This window comes from Salmo salar, chromosome ssa01, assembly GCF_905237065.1.
Source record: "Salmo salar chromosome ssa01, Ssal_v3.1, whole genome shotgun sequence".
Lineage (NCBI taxonomy): Eukaryota > Metazoa > Chordata > Actinopteri > Salmoniformes > Salmonidae > Salmo > Salmo salar.
In genome coordinates, this window is record NC_059442.1 from 157,552,066 (window position 1) to 157,569,295 (window position 17,230).

General features: G+C 41.4%; 1 long non-coding RNA gene across 1 annotated transcript; it reads left to right on the forward strand.

The window, feature by feature from the left end:
- The first annotated feature begins 3,079 nt into the window (after positions 1-3,079).
- On the forward strand, positions 3,080-4,836 carry LOC106569816 (uncharacterized). The gene is made up of 2 exons (XR_001320561.2): positions 3,080-3,424; positions 4,452-4,836. It is a non-coding gene; the product is annotated as an uncharacterized lncRNA (long non-coding RNA).
- The last annotated feature ends 12,394 nt before the right edge of the window (positions 4,837-17,230 follow it).

The following is a 17,230-nucleotide window of genomic DNA, read 5'->3' on the forward strand; positions in this document are numbered from 1 at the left end:
ACTTTAGGCGTTTCTCTCAGAGGTGGTTTAAAGTAAACTTCATTCTAATGTAGACTTTTCTTAACAGTATCTAGTGAAGGGTTTTACTCATGCACAGTTCTAGGGTCTGGAGCACTGCGTGAGTGGAAATTTGAAATGGAAGTTACTCCCTCGTGTGCTTGTGTTATGGTCAAAAGTCCACAATGAAAATTACATTGAAAGTGGAGAATGATAGGTTACATTTGCATATATTGGCCCATCAAGTAGGCTATTAATTTATATGCCATTGCAGGCTACTGTAACCTACCATTTGATACAATACATATATATTGAAATGATGATATCACTGGAGTCATTGCAAATCAATTTGTGCCACTTATGTAGCCTACCTGGAGATGGCAAACTGATTAAATAAATAGCCTATAACGCAGTTTGTTGTTGTAGCCTTGTTATTTTGCTATTATTAATGGCCGTGTTTAGTTAATTAAATTGGAAGCTGTCAATTGTGATCTTGGTCACAGCTCTATCGCAAATGTATCATTCTCCACATGTAATGTCAATTTCATTGTGGACTTTTCCCTGAAATTAGATGTTGGCCTTTCAGGGGCTATATGCTACCTGCATCTAGCTCAGCAAACCATGGCAAAATGTAATTGCAATTATAAACACAGATTTTAGTCAGTAGCCTATGCCTATTGAAATAAGTCAATCTCACAAATAGGCCATTTATAACGGTTTGTAGTCTTAACATCTGGCACATAATAATGGCACAATTGCCAAAATATAGTCAAACATTAGTTTGTTTAAGTTCATCCAAGTGCTTCTTGCAGAGATTTCAAGATCCTGTCTAACTTTCATCACTCAAACTCTCCTGTCGGATTTATCGATAGTTATGCACATGCGCAAACAGGATTGATTTATAATTATTAACTGGGTGGTTTGAGCCCTGAATGCTGATTGGTTGAAAGCCATGGTATATCAGAGGTGTACCACGGGAATGACAACTTACTTTTTACTATTCTAATTATGTTGGTAAACAGTTTATAATAGCAATAAGGATCCTCACGGGGTTCTGGTATATGGCCAATATACCACGGCTAAGGGCTGTTCTTTGTGGTATATGGCCTGTGGTATATGTCCTATGTCCTAAGAACAGCCCTTAGCCATTGTACACTGCTCTAAAAAATAAAGGGAACACTTAAACAACACAATGTAACTCCAAGTCAATCACACTTCTATGAAATCAAACTGTCCACTTAGGAAGCAACACTGATTGACAATAAATTTCACATGCTGTTGTGCAAATGGAATAGACAACAGGTGTAAATTATAGGCAATTAGCAAGACACCCCCAATAAAGGAGTGGTTCTGCAGGTGGTGACCACAAACCACTTCTCAGTTCCTATGCTTCCTGGCTGATGTTTTGGTCACTTGAATGCTGGCTGTGCTTTCACTCTAGTGGTAGCATGAGACGGAGTCTACAACCCAGACAAGTGGCTCAGGTAGTGCAGCTCATCCAGGATGGCACATCAATGCGAGCTGTGGCAAGAAGGTTTGCTGTGTCTGTCAGCGTAGTGTCCAGAGCATGGAGGCGCTACCAGGAGACAGGCCAGTACATCAGGAGACGTGGAGGAGGCCGTAGGAGGGCAACAACCCAGCAGCAGGACCGCTACCTCCGCCTTTGTGCAAGGAGGAGCAGGAGGAGCACTGCCAGAGCCCTGCAAAATGACCTCCAGCAGGCCACAAATGTGCATGTGTCTGCTCAAACGGTCAGAAACAGACTCCATGAGGGTGGTATGAGTGCCCGACGTCCACAGGTGGGGGTTGTGCTTACAGCCCAACACCGTGCAGGACGTTTGGCATTTGCCAGAGAACACCAAGATTGGCAAATTCGCCACTGGCGCCCTGTGCTCTTCACAGATGAAAGCAGGTTCACACTGAGCACATGTGACAGACGTGACAGAGTTTGGAGACGCCGTGGAGAACGTTCTACTGCCTGCAACATCCTCCAGCATGACCGGTTTGGCGGCGGGTCAGTCATGGTGTGGGGTGGCATTTCTTTGGGGGGCCGCACAGCCCTCCATGTGCTCGCCAGAGGTAGCCTGACTGCCATTAGGTACCGAGATGAGATCCTCAGACCCCTTGTGAGACCATATGCTGGTGCGGTTGGCCCTGGGTTCCTCCTAATACAAGGCAATGCTAGACCTCATGTGGCTGGAGTGTGTCAGCAGTTCCTGCAAGAGGAAGGCATTGATGCTATGGACTGGCCCGCCCGTTCCCCAGACCTGAATCCAATTGAGCACATCTGGGACATCATGTCTCGCTCCATCCACCAACGTTGCACCACAGACTGTCCAGGAGTTGGCGGATGCTTTAGTCCAGGTCTGGGAGGAGATCCCTCAGGAGACCATCCGCCACCTCATCAGGAGCATGCCCAGGCGTTGTAGGGAAGTAATACAGGCACGTGGAGGCCACACACACTACTGAGCCTCATTTTGACTTGTTTTAAGGACATTACATCAAAGTTGGATCAGCCTGTAGTGTGGTTTTCCACTTTAATTTTGAGTGTGACTCCAAATCCAGACCTCCATGAGTTGATAAATTGGATTTCCATTGATTATTTTTGTGTGATTTTGTTGTCAGCACATTTAACTATGTAAAGAAAAAAGTAGTTAAGAAGATTATTTCATTCATTCAGATCTAGGATGTGTTATTTTAGTGTTCCCTTTATTTTTTTGAGCAGTGTATATTGGCCATATACCACACCTCGGGCCTTGTTGCCTAATCATAGCAGTCAAAACAAGTTAGACTGACATCCATTGATGGAAAATTATCTTTAGTGTTTAATAAGGGCAGTTTGTCTTTTCTCTTGCAACATATCCTTAAAATCGCAAGAATTATTATTTAGATGGAAAAACCTAATTTTGCTTCTTAGCCTACGTTGTTAAAAATGATGTCGATATTCCTTCTTATTTCGCTCGAAAACGTTATGGGAAAAGGGTTTATTGGATAAATGTTGCAACTCCACTCCTGCTGCGAAAAGGCCTTGAGTGGGTTTTCAAAAGTCATCGGGCTAGAAATTTTCGTTGGACCTGGCAACCCTGGAGAGCTTTCAGTTGACGTAGAACGCCTCCTGGCGGCCATGTTGGAAGACCACTGCATTAATTATTCTGAAAACAGCCGAGGGGCTACCCCAAACTGAATGATAAAAGTGACTAGAACTAGTGGATTCATCACCACGGTCATTTTCTGTGGAGTATATGGCTCCTCAAACAAGGCCGGAAAAGATGTTTACAGATTCCCCGCAATCATGAAACACCATTGGCAATACCAATGAGATAAGACTCAAGAACTCAGAAAAGCGAAGAAACCTTTTTGCCCGTCAAGACCTCAACCCAGACTGCTTTCAATACAGGGTTTGCTACGATCATTTCATCATTGGAAGGTCAAGTCTTATCGATTTTGAGTTTAGTTTCACTGGTATGCTAACCAGGCGTTAACAACACTAAGTGAGTTAGCTCGATAGCTTGTAGTCTAGCTTTTAGCATGTATCGCGTGGGTTTCAAGTTTTGGGAATCCATTTTTTTTTCTCACCATAAATGCCCCTTATAACAAAGCATTACATGCCTCTATCATCGCATTTGCGGGCAAATGTGAACCTACTATTCTTAATGTGATGAGTAGATTTGATAGTGATAATTTAGGCTGTTAATAAACGCGTAGCGGCATAGGTTTATATCCTATATCAGAGACGTTTCTTTCCTTTGCACGGGAAAAATGTGGCCTTTGATAACATTAAATGCAATTCTACTACACTTTATATCACTGGAGATATTAACATAATCTTTTTTAATACGATGGTAGTCTAGGCCTACTCTACTGACAGCAGATCAATTAGAACGACCTTGTCTTGAAAACAACCATGTAATCTAGGCCGAAAAGGGGTCTTTGCTTAAAGGGATCCAGCTTTTCTCAAATTTACATAAAAAGTTTTATTTTGTTTTTTAGCTAACCTTAACTTTTTTCACAGCCTTAACCTAATTCTTCTAACCTGCTGCTTAAATTCTCAGTATCGGCTATGAAATGTAAAATATTACGTTCATTTTACAAAAGCTGGTTCCCTTCTTGCCATGACCATGAAAAGGGTAGACACAAATTGTACAATATGACGTCCATATATTCTGAAGGAAATTATTGTTCAAAAAATGATAATCCAATGATAATTTTATAACTTTATTCATAAAATGAGGGAAAATGTATGGACATTACCGCATAGGACAAAGGCCTCAAAAAGGCTGGAGCAACCAATGGTAATAGTTGTTCCAGCCCAACAATATATTTAATCTTTATGACACTAAAACACCTGAATGAATTAAACACAACCAAACACTTAAGAGCCGCGATGGTATAGGTGACCTGAAGATTTGATATTCTAACGTCAGGTGTGCTTCTCATTTGTTGATGTACTGTAGGTTCACCAGCTGACCTATATCAAGACACCCATGTTGACTGGATTCCCCCTGTGAAGATGGGTAATGCTGCAGCAGCATCAGTTTCTACTACTTCTTCATCTTTTTCCAGACATGAAAGAAGACATCCCTCAGTTATATGACATGGTTGTCATATGCTGTGCTTTGGACAATTATTCTGTTGTCAATTGAGTAGAGCACCTTGTCATGACAAAAGTGCCCCCTTACACTGTATGAATATAATGTAATTTGGAACGTTTAAAAGACTTGTTGATATTGTAAACATACTGTACTTCAAGCTATATTGTTGTCTAAGTGAAAAGACAAGTATTCTGTCATCTTTGCTTTGCCTAGCCCCATTGAATAAAAAGTATTTCTTATGGCCCAACTATTGCAATGTTCCTTGCTTTTCAGAAACGTGGCTCTCAGACAATATGCCCCCCACGGCTATCTAACTCGATGGATTCTTCATTCACCGGGCAGACAGGATAGTGGAGTCGGGGTGAGGCTGCCTTTCTGGTTGCGGTGATTATAATTCGGCGTCACTAAATCAAAAAGATATATAAATCACATGCGCCGAATACAACAGGTATAGATAGACCTTACAGTGAAATGCTTACTTACAAGCCCTTAACCAACAATGCAGTTAAGAAAAATAAGTGTTAAAGTATTTACTGAAATAAACTGAAGAAAGTAATGAAGGGAAAAAAAGGTGCAAAAATAAAATAACAGTAGCGAGGCTAAATACAGGGGGTACAGGTTATTCGAGGGATTGAGGTCATATGTACATGTAGGTAGAGGTACAGTGACTATGTATGGATAATAAACAGAGTAGTAGAAAAAGTTTGGCATGAGCTCTCAAATCCTGAAAAGGTTCTACAACTGTACCTTCGAGAGCATATCGACTGGCTGCATCACTGCTTGGTATAGCAATAGCATCGCCCTCGATCGTATGGCGCTACAGAGGGTTGTGCGCACAGCCCAGTACATCACTGAGGCCAAGCTCCCTGCCATCCTGGACCTCCATATCAGGTCAAAGATCCCAACCATCCAAGCCATAGATTTTCTCTGCTTGAACAGCTTTTATCCCCAAGCAATACGACTGAAAAATAGCTAACAAACTTGCACGGACCAAGTTTACCTTGCATCTTTATTGACCTTCTATTTCAGTATTTTGCACTGTCTATGCACACTCACAGGGCCCTACACACTGTCACTCCAAAGCAAACACTCACTCCATTTTCTCACTCACACATAATATGCACATACATTTATACCAACTCTACACCCACAAGCTGCTGCTACTCTGTTTATCTTATATCCAGTTGCCTAGTCACCTTACCCCACACATATCTACCTCCCATCACCCCAGTATCCCTGCACATGTAAATATGGTATTGGAACTGACTTTTTAAATATTTTCTGTATATAGTATGTTTGTTTACTTTATTGTGTATTTCATATTTCTTGTGTGCTTTTTTTCTAGTAATACATTTGATTATTGCATTGTTGGGTTTTGAGTTCGCATTAAAGGCATTTTACTGTGCATGTGACATTAACTTGAAACGTGTCATTCTTTTACAATTTAAACACATTTAGCGTAGACAATGTAGTTATTGTGGTAGTCTTAAACCACCTCGATTGCAAGGGTTGGATATGAACTAAACAATCTTGTGTCAGCACAAGGCATGTAGAAAATCTAGTATAATGATCAGCCTCATACATTGCCTACTGGTATAGTTTTTAAATTGATAACATATAGCTGAACAATACAAACATTGTGTGGGTTAAGCTATTATCTAATTCAGATGCACAATGTCGAGGGTACAGTTATTCTAGCCCCGGACAAACAGACCTGATTCAACTTGTCAACGAATCATCAGGCCCTCAATGAGTTGAATCAGGTGTGCTGTTGAGGGTACTCAAGGACTGGAGTTGGGAACCACTGCTGTAGGCCTATGGCTGCATTGGCATTGCATGCCATTATCAGCTGCATAATGGGTCAACTTTTTAAAATTATTTAACCTTTATTTAACTAGGCAAGTCAGTTAAGAACAAATTCTTATTTACAATGACGGCCTTGGGTTAACTGCCTTGTTCAGGGGCAGAACGACAGAGTTTTACCTTGTCAGCTCGGGGATTCGATCAAGCAACCTTTCGGTTACTGGCCCAGCGCTCTAACCGCTACCTGCCGCCCCCCACATGGCTGATCTCCTGAAAAAATTGTGACAATCAAATAAATCTAATTGGAGAGCTTATGACTGACAAAATGGTAATGATCATTTGAGAAACAAACACAAACATTCCCTTCCCTTTTTTATTGCAGGATTGTGATCTGTAATTAATCAACATCAACACTAGTTAATATTGAATAATGGTTAAGTTAACAATTAAAACATGTTTAAACACTTCACTTCAAAGAATCAACACTGTTTCATATCATTTCAAAGTGTACAAGTAAGCTAACTCAAATGTAAAGTTTTAGTAACAAGTAGGCTATTTACCACAAAAGCATAATTTCAGGTAAACAAAAATAATTCAATACCGGAGGTGGCCATCCTCGCTCCACTGATCCCTTATCTACTGGGTGAGAAGACTTCCGGTCCAGCCCAACAATAGCACACTTGAGTCTAAACTATTTAGGTTTGATACCTTGAATTAGGTGTGTTATTTCTGGGCTGAAACATAAGTGTGTACTCCCAGTATGGTTGGCCTGCTCCAGTTGTAAAAGGTTTATACATTGCGTGACTTTTAAACTGTATTTTTGTTTACAAACTTTGCCAACATAGGTAGACATATAATCTATGGTATACAAGGATGTACCCTTATTCTCTTGGGACATTGATTGAAACTGCCTGCAGATGAAGAGGTCCCATGGCTCTCTGAGGACAGAAGAATCACAAAGAAACAGGCTGCATTTCACAAAAATTAGACAGCCCTAATTATGTTGCTACATCTCTGTCCTCAGTTTTTCTTCTCGCTAGGGACTAGAACTGGAGAATATTTGCATAATGTCCTCCCACAAAGGTACCTGCTCTATCCAGAGTAGCCTGCTCTCCCTTCTCTGACATCTAGAACTGCTAGCGAATCCTTTCACCGTCTTCCATGATCGTTAGCAGGCTACCTACCTAGCTACAAATGCATTTAGTTACAACAATAAAAACATCAAGATAGCTAACTAGGTAATATGAAGTTAGCAAGCTGGTGATATTTAATTAACTTAGCTAGCTATACAATATGTAAGCACAGGAGGTTGGTGGCACCTTAATTGGGGAGAACGGGCTCGTGGTAATGGCTGGAGCGGAATCCGTGGAATGGTATCAAATACAAACGCATGGTTTCCAGATGTTTGATATTCTATTTGCTTCATTCCAGCCATCATTATGAGCCGTCCTCCCCTCAGCAACTTCCACTGATGTAAAGGCAGTGAACGTTACCTTAGCAGCTCATTTGAGTTAGTCTGCACATTACATTTCTGTAGCAAGCTAGCTAATAATACATGTTTTATCATATATGTTCTTACTTGAATAGGTTCTCCCACTGCCTCACTTTTCTGGGGCCATAGGAAAAAAATACAAATAATGGGCAATCTTCCTGAAGTTTCCGGTGGCAGCCAGCCATGTGGACGATTGACGGTCAAACACTTAAACCTCATAGAAGAAGAAGTGTGTCTTTTAACGGCGGTTGGCATCCAATTTGTTGTATTACCACCACCTACTAGACTGGAGTACAACTCCCTTATACTTTACTTGAAAAATAAAAATGTATAAATAAATACCCTACCATCTAACAGTATACTCACTAATGTCAAAATGATATACAATTAAATTAACACCCCCCTACTCCACTAATTAAATGTATGTATTCCTACCTCATGCCATCACCCTAAAAGGATGGAACATCACCACTTAACACATCCTGTAACTCTTCTGTTGTCAAGTCTCGCACACCCAAATACCTCACCACAACCTAAATTTTCCAATCCATCCCTGCAGTACAATTAATAACCATTGATATAAATGCTAAAAATCCAATCGTACTGAAACTTATTTCACTTTTTGTCCTATCCCTCTGTACTGGTATAGCTCTACTACTCTCACCACTCCTCCCCCTTAACCCAACTTCCTATACTTTCTTCACTGCCTCAGCATGACAACTTCTGCTCTACTCTAACCCTAGAAACCTCAATCTGCCTCTCTTGCATGGGACATTTCTGATCCCCAGCTCCATGGGCACCCCTACAATTAACACATTCCACTACTTTCCCAAATACTAAACATTCCTTTGTCTCATGCCCTTCTGCACATTTCTCACACCTTGAACCCTCCCTCCTGCACACTTCTGCCACATGCCCATAAGCTTGACACCTGTAACATCTTAATGTATTCGGCACATACGCTCGTACAGGATAACACATATTCTAACTTCACTTTGTCAGGCACAGACTCAATTTCAAAACTCAAAAGAACAGACAATGACTCTTCTGTTTCCCCACTCTCGCCACCCTGTCTGCGTCGCATCAAACGACGAGCATCACATACACCGGGAATATTTGCCCTCAGCTGGTCAACGTTTATATCTACTGCTTCCCCAGTTCTCACTCCTTTCATTGGTGCCCTTTTCTTGAGAACGAAACATTCACTTTGCTTGCCCCCATTCGTTTTACTTCGAGCGCATTCTTCCTCTGCCCAAAATAAACACAAACAATTATCACTAGACCCCCTCTAGTTACCCTCACCGATTCCACATGACCCAACTCTTTTTTCACCCACCGTGAAACCACAAATGGATCAGACAAAAGGCAAGAGTCCACTTTTTCCATAAACTTCACTCCTACTGTCAGACTCTTCTTCATCCTGATCCTCCGTACATACCTCGGTCTCCGATAACTTTACCGCACCTACCACCTCCGATACTTCGCCCTTATTCACTTCCATTTCTCCTCCTGTCTTCAGCTCCCGCTGCTTACACTTTCTACCATTCTTCTTTGACAAATCATCTACATTTTTCCCACAATTTTTATCCGACTCAAGCTCACCCTCTTCTCCCTCTCTCTTTCCCTCCATTCCTTCTCCGTTTTCCAAGTACACGTCTCATTATCATAATACTGCCGCTCCATCCCTGACACCAATCTTTTACTTGCTTTCTCTAGAGACTCTATTTTCCCCTTCCGGAGTTCTGCTCATGTCCACAATAACGTGCATTAAACAACGCAGCTGGGCTTTCCGACCTTCCAATACAATTCACACCAGTCCGCTCTGTCGACAATCGGTCGGAAAAACTCTCTCTTAAAAGACACACCTTTTAATTTAATTTTTATATTTTTAGTCTTTTTTTTAATTTATTTTTTATTAACAACAAATAAATACAGGAAGTACATGTGGGAACACACGTATATATAAATAATATACAAAGGACAATTGGGCTAGGGGGTAAAATATCACATTACACAAGGACCTTAAATGACATACATACACTTATAATTCTCAACAGCTTTTTTGTTAGTAGAGTATTTAATTGTCTTAAAATATAGTTAAATTTCTTTTTGTAAGGTAAGAAAATGTGGTGTTTTGTTTGTAAATGTACATTTGTGAATATGAAATTTGGCCAAAAGAATAATGAAATTAATTACATAAAATTGTTTCAGCTTATTTTTATTGAAGGTAAAGAATCCATGCAGTACATCTCTCCACAATAGTGTAAAATCTTCATAAATGTGTTCAATTATAAATCTACTAATGTCTTGCCACAGTTTCCTTACATGAATACAATGCCAAAAAAGATGCAATCCCGTTTCTGGGTGGTCATTACAAAAGGTACAATCTGAGTTTATGTTTTCCTTTGGTAAACTTTGCTTTGAGTAGAAATTCCAGTTTTGATTTGACAGAAATTCAAATTTGATAGACTATATGCCCTCTATCAAATCAAAACTGGATTTTTTTTTAACTATGCTAGACATTTATAAAATAAATCATACCTAGTTTGATGTTTCTGTGACAAACGGTGAATTAGTTATTGATTTATACCGCTTTAAATGGCATTTTATAGATTTTATGTATTTATATCAAATCAAAACAAAAATTTGTATTCAAAACAAAGGTTGTAAAATTATGCAAGACATTTATAGAATAATTATTCTATTATTCTATAATTATTCTATAAAATAAACCATAACTAATTTTATGTTTCTGTTACAATCAATTAATTAGTTTTGATTTTTACATTTTTAAATGGCTTTTCGCGACTGTCTGTTGACTGTCTGTTGACTGTCCGTTGACTGTCCGTTGACTGTCCGTTGACTGTCCGTTGACTGTCCGAATATGTGAATATAAAACCAACTTTACCTTGGTGGTTAAAGTGCTGTAACTGTGGGGACACCGATGGTGTGGCATATGGGGGTTGTGCAATGGTGAAAAGACAGGTGGAACTTGTCTTTTTGTGGACTTCAGGAAACAGCAGAGGGTGCACCCCCTATCTATATCGGCGGGATCACAGTGGAGAAGGTGGAAAGCTTCAAGTTCCTTGGCATACACATCACTGACAAACTGAAAGGGACAACCCACAGACAGTGATGTGAAGAAGGCACAACAGAACCTCTTCAACCTCAGGAGGCTAAAGAAATTTGGCTTGTCACCTAAAACCCTAACAAACTTTTAAAGATGCACAATTGAAAGCATCCTTTCGGGCTGTATCACCACCTGGTACGGCAACTGCAGCACCCTATGTCACAAGAAGGCCAAAAAGATCATCAACAACATCAACCACCTGAGCCACTGCCTGTTCACCCCGCTATCATCCAGAAGGCGAGGTCAGTACAGGTGCATCAAAGATGGGACCCGAGAGAGTGAAAAACAGCTTCAATCTCAAGGCCATCCGACTGTTAAACAGCCATCACTAGCACATTAGAGGCTGCTGCCAATATGCATAGACTAGAAATCACTGGGCACTTTAAGGAATGGAACACCAGTCACGTTAATAATGTTTACATATCTGCCATTACTCATCTCCAATGTACAGCCATGGCCAAAGATTTTGAGAATGACACAAATATTAATTTTCACAAAATCTGCTGCCTCAGTTTGTATGATGGCAATTTGCATATACTCCAGAATGTTATGAAGAGTGATTAGATGAATTGCAATTAATTGCAAAGTCCCTCTTTGCCATGCAAATGAACTGAATCCCCCAAAAACATTTCCACTGCATTTTAGCCCTGCCACAAAAGGACCAGCTGACATAATGTCAGTGATTCTCTCGTTAACACAGGTGTGAGTGTTGACGAGGACAAGGCTGGAGATCACTCTGTCATGCTGATTGAGTTCGAATAACAGACTGGAAGCTTCAAAAGGAGGGTGGTGCTTGGAATCATTGTTCTTCCTCTGTCTACCGTGTTACCTGTAAGGAAACACGTGTCGTCATCATTGCTTTGCACAAAAAGGGCTTCACAGCCAAGGATATTGCTGACAGTAAGATTGCACCTAAATCAACCATTTATCGGATCATCAAGAACTTCAAGGAGTGCGGTTCAATTGTTGTGAAGAAGGCTTCAGGGCACCCAAGAAAGTCCAGCAGGCACCAGGACCGTCTCCTAAAGTTGATTCAGCTTCGGGATCGGAGCACCACCAGAACAGAGCTTGGTCAGGAATGGCAGCAGGCAGGTGTGAGTGCATCTGCATGCACAGTGAGGCGAAGACTTTTGGAGGATGGCCTGGTGCCAAGAAGGGCAGCAAAGAAGCCACTTCTCTCCAGGAAAAACATCAGGGACAGACTGATATTCTGCAAAAGGTACAGGATTTGGACTGCTGAGGACTGGGGTGAAGTCATTTTCTCTGATGAATCCCCTTTCCGATTGTTTGGGGCATCCGGAAAAAAGCTTGTCCGGAAAAGACAAGGTGAGCACTACCATCAGTCCTGTGTCATGCCAACAGTAAAGCATCCTGAGACCATTCATGTATGAGGTTGCTTCCCAGCCAAGGGAGTGGGCTCACTCACAATTTTGCCTAACACAGCCATGAATAAAGAATGGTACCAACACATTCTCCGAGAGCAACTTCACCCAACCATCCAGGAACAGTTTGGTGTCGAACAATGCCTTTTCCAGCATTATGGAGCACCTTGCCATAAGGCAAAAGTGGTAACTAAGTGGCTCGGGGAACAAAACATCGATATTTTGGGTCCATGGCCAGGAAACTCCCCAGACCTTAATCCCATTGAGAACTTGTGGTCAATCCTCCAGAGGCAGGTGGACAAACAAAAACCCACACATTCTGACAAACGCCAAGCATTGATTATGCAAGAATGGGCTGCCATCAGTCAGGATGTGGCCCAGAAGTTAATTGACAGCATGCCAGGGCAGATTGCAGAGGTCTTGAAAAATAAGTATTATTGACTCTTTGCATCAACTTCATGTAATTGTCAATAAAAGCCTTTGACACTTATGAAATGCTTGTAATTATACTTCAGTATTCCATAGTAACATCTGACAAAAATATCTAAAGACACTGAGGCTGCAGACTTTGAAAATTAATATTTGTGTCATTCTCAAAACTTTTGGCCACGACTGTATATACTGTATTCTATACTATTCTACGGTATCTTAGTCCGGTCCACTCTGACATTGCTCATCCATATGTATAAAGTCTTAATTCATTCCTACTTAGATTTGTGTGTATTGGGTAAATGTTGTGTAATTTGATAGATATTACTGCACTGTCGGAGCTAGAAGCACAAGCATTTCGCTACACCCGCAATAACATCTATTAATCACTTGTATGTGACCAATAAAATTTGATTTGATTTGGGGATGGGGAGCATCACTGCACAGCTATTTTCAGGTCTCTCCAGAGATGTTCGATCAGGTTCAAGTCCAGGCTCTGGCTGGGCCACTCAAGGACTTTCAGAGACTTGTCCCGATGCCACTCCTGCGTTGTCTTGGCTGTGTAATTGGGGTCGTTGTCCTGTTGGAAGGTGAACCTTTCATCAAGAAGCTCTCCGTACTTTGCTCTGTTCATCTTTCCCTCGATCCTGACTAGTGTCCCAGTACCTGCCGCTGAAAAACATCCCCACAGCATGATTCTGCCACCACCATGCTTCACTGTAGGGATGGTTGCAGATTTCCTCTAGATGTTACGATTGGCATTCAGGCCAAAGTGTTCAATCTTGGTTTCATCAGACCAGAAAATCTTGATTCCCATGGTCTGAGAATCCTTTAGATGCCTTTTGGCAAACTCCAAGCGGGCTGTCATGTGCCTTTTATTGAATAGTGGCTTCCGTCTGGCCACTCTACCATAAAGGCCTGATTGGTGGAGTGCTGCAGAGATGGTTGTCCTTCTGGAAGGTTCTCCCATCTCCACAGAGGAACTCTGGAGCTCTGTCAGAGTGGTCATCGGGTTCTTGGTCACCTCCCTGACCGACCAAGGCCCTTCTCCCCCGATTGCTCAGCTCTAGGAAGTGTCTTGGTGGTTCCAAACTTCTTCCAGGTAAGAATGATGGAGGCCACTGTGTTCTTGGGGACCTTCAATGCTGCAGACATTTTTTGGCACCCTTCCCCAGATCTGTGCCTTGACACAATCCTGTCTCGGAGCTCTACGGACAATTCCTTTTACCTCATGGCTTGGTTTTTGCTCTGACATGCACTGCCAACTGTGGGACCTTGATATAGACAGGTGTGTGCCTTTCCAAATCATGTCCAATCAATTGAATTTACCACAGGTGGACTCCAATCAAGTTGTAGAAACATCTCAAAGATGATCAATGGAAACAGGATGCACCTGAGCTCAATTTCGAGTCTCATAGTAAAGTGTCTGAATAGTTATGTAAATAAGGTATTTCTGTTTTTCATTTTAAATACATTTGCCAAAATTTCTAAAAACGTGTTTTTGCTTTGTCATTATGGTGTATTGTGTGCAGATTGTGGAAAATAAATCATGTAATTTTAGAATAAGGCTGCAATGGTAACAAAATGTGAAAAAAGGGAAGGGGTCTGAATAGTTTCCGAATGCACTGTATGTCAGTCAAGGACATTCATATTGTAACACAATTTGGTACACATCTTGCTAACACTTTCAAGACTCAACATATGTGAGAACATTCATGTTTATCTCTTGATCTGTTTGAAATTTGGCACACATGCTCAGGGATACGAGTCTTGCTAACCCACGTGATATCTCAAACACCACTGGCCTGACTTTTACGAAACTCGGGTGAATGATGCGCCTTGCCATAGACATCCGGTATGTACATCATTCGTGTGGGACAACATGTTTACTGTTTCCTTGTTTTGGATTGAAAAGGTCTAGGTAGCCTAGCAACCTGAAGTTTGAATATATACCAAATTTGATCACATTCACATTTTTCACAAAATTTTTTGCCTATTTTAGGCTTTAAATACCTAGTGTAGGCTATAAATATTTGAACGCTACCGCTTCGTTTCCCCTGGCCATAGGGGATCCGAGTGAATAGGCTTCTCTAGACTATCTGCAGCTGTGGTTGTTATCGGTTGATCATATTGAAGCACAGATTAATTGTGCATGAGTAGATAAATCATATTTTTTCTGCTTTTCAACGCTTTTGTGTCAAAAGTGCTGGGGCAAATGTCAGCTAGCCATACGTTTGCCAGCAGCCCTGCTGTGCTGATCTCTGCAAAAAGGATATATGGAAATCGGCACACAATGCAACAAATGAAGAAACTTATCCTATGTGTAAGATCCATCTCAAAATGTTTAGATAGTACTGACATTTTACATTATTATTATTTATTATTATTGTTACTACATATCATCATTGATGATATTCATTCAGCTGAGTTAGTTTCCCCCCTGAGTCGCAGTACTGTCAGGCCTTACGTAAAAACAGACTGTTACCATGGTTACACCATGGAATTACAGTCTGACTGAAGCAATAGTCTTTACAAGCCAGAATGTTGAATATAATTATATTTTAACCTACTCTACCAGTTGTACATGTTGTTGGTCCTTTTGGCGGTAGGAGGTGGAGATGAGTAAATAACACTTTCCTGTGGATACCCTTGTTCGCCCAACTTTTTACGGCACCAGTAGGTTCTGTAGCATCGCTTATTTTCTATCTCTTGCAATATGTAAATAATAACCAAATGTAACCAAACATAGTCAACCGAAACACACACTTCCTGGCAATCAGCTGGAAGGGTTTGGAGCTATATTGTGCAAGTGTTTGTCACATGTGAATTGCATCAGTATTGAAAATGAAAACCGGAAATACAAACTGATATACAAACCAGTGTACTGATGTTCAGGTTGATAACGCTTCCCTGTAGATATTTTTTTTTATCAGATTAACTCAGACAAGGGGACAAAATCTGCGGACAACAGGTGAAGTAAGTTGAATGAACAATTGTTCAACATTCTAACTTGTTCAAGAATGCTGAGCCCACATGTTAGATGAGAGAGTGAGCACACTTCTCTCTAAAATAGATCCCCTTCTCAGTAAGTAAGGAACGTGGAAAGAGCCTCCCTTGCAGAAGGAAGATGGTGGAGAGGTGGTTGGGGTGTTGGACGAAGGCCGCTGTGGGGAAGATGGCGGAAAAAGAAATAAGGAAGAAAGTGGAGCATATTCTGACTAAACATGGAGTGGGGGATTACACAGGCCTTCTGAAATATCTGGTGAAGGAGAAGATGATGAACAAGAAAAAAAGGAGAGACAGAATATATTTTGAGTGAATATGGAATGGAGGATTGCGCAGAACTTTTTGAAGAGCTTGGGGAGGAAATGGGACAGGATGAGAGTGAGGATACATTTAAATGTAGTTGCAGGTGCAGTGATGACTGCAGAGAAGAAGTTGAGTGTAGAGGGAAGTAGTGAGGTGAGGAAAGTCGGCGTCAAGTGCAAAAACAGGGATATGTGCTCCAGTAGTTCAGAGATGGAACTTGATGAGTGTGATTGCCGAGTTTGGGCCTAGTCCCAAGGAAGATCAGGATGATTTTGGCCCAGTGGGAGTGAGATTTGTAGAGATAATGGATCCTTGCTGTTTGGTTGATCCATATGTGGTGTCAAGTTGGGTGGAGGAGAGGTTGGGGACTGTTGAGTTGGTGAAGGTAACTTGGATTGGATTTGTGATGATTTATTGTGTTTCCAACGCCCAGAGGAAGAGGGCGCTCCAGATTACGAGATTAGGGACAACAATTGTGACGTGCTTTGCTCTCCGGAGCAGGGTGCCATTGAAAGGAATGATAACAGGGGTGGCATTAATAAGTGTTGAGGAAGAGCAATTGAAATAGAAGATTCCTGGTGTCTGTGACACCCACAGCTTGATGAGACGTAGATCCGGTAGGGAAACTGAGAAGACATTATCTGTCATGCTGAGTTTTGATACAGAATCATTACTAGATAAGGTCAAGGTAGGAAGTGTCAGTTATCCCGTGAGAGTTATGTTCTGAGAATATTACAGTGTTTTAGGTGTCAGGGTTATGAGCATATTACAGCAGTGTGTAAGAGGGAGATGCCTAGATGTGAGAAGTGTGCAGGAGGGCATGAAACGAAGGAATCTGTGCTATCGGGGCTGGAGATCGGAGGTATCCGGTTATAGAAAGGCAGATTGAGGTTGCCAGGTTTAGAGCAGTACAGAAAGTGTTGTATGCTGAAGCAGTGAAGATAGTGGTAGAGGAAGATGGGTACAGGGTGAGGGATTCTGAGAGGATTCCTGTGAGTAGGCAGCACAGGAGGTTGGTGGCACCTTAATTGGGGAGGACGGGCTCGTGGTAATGCCTGGAGCGGAATTTGTGGAATGGCATCAAATACATCAAACA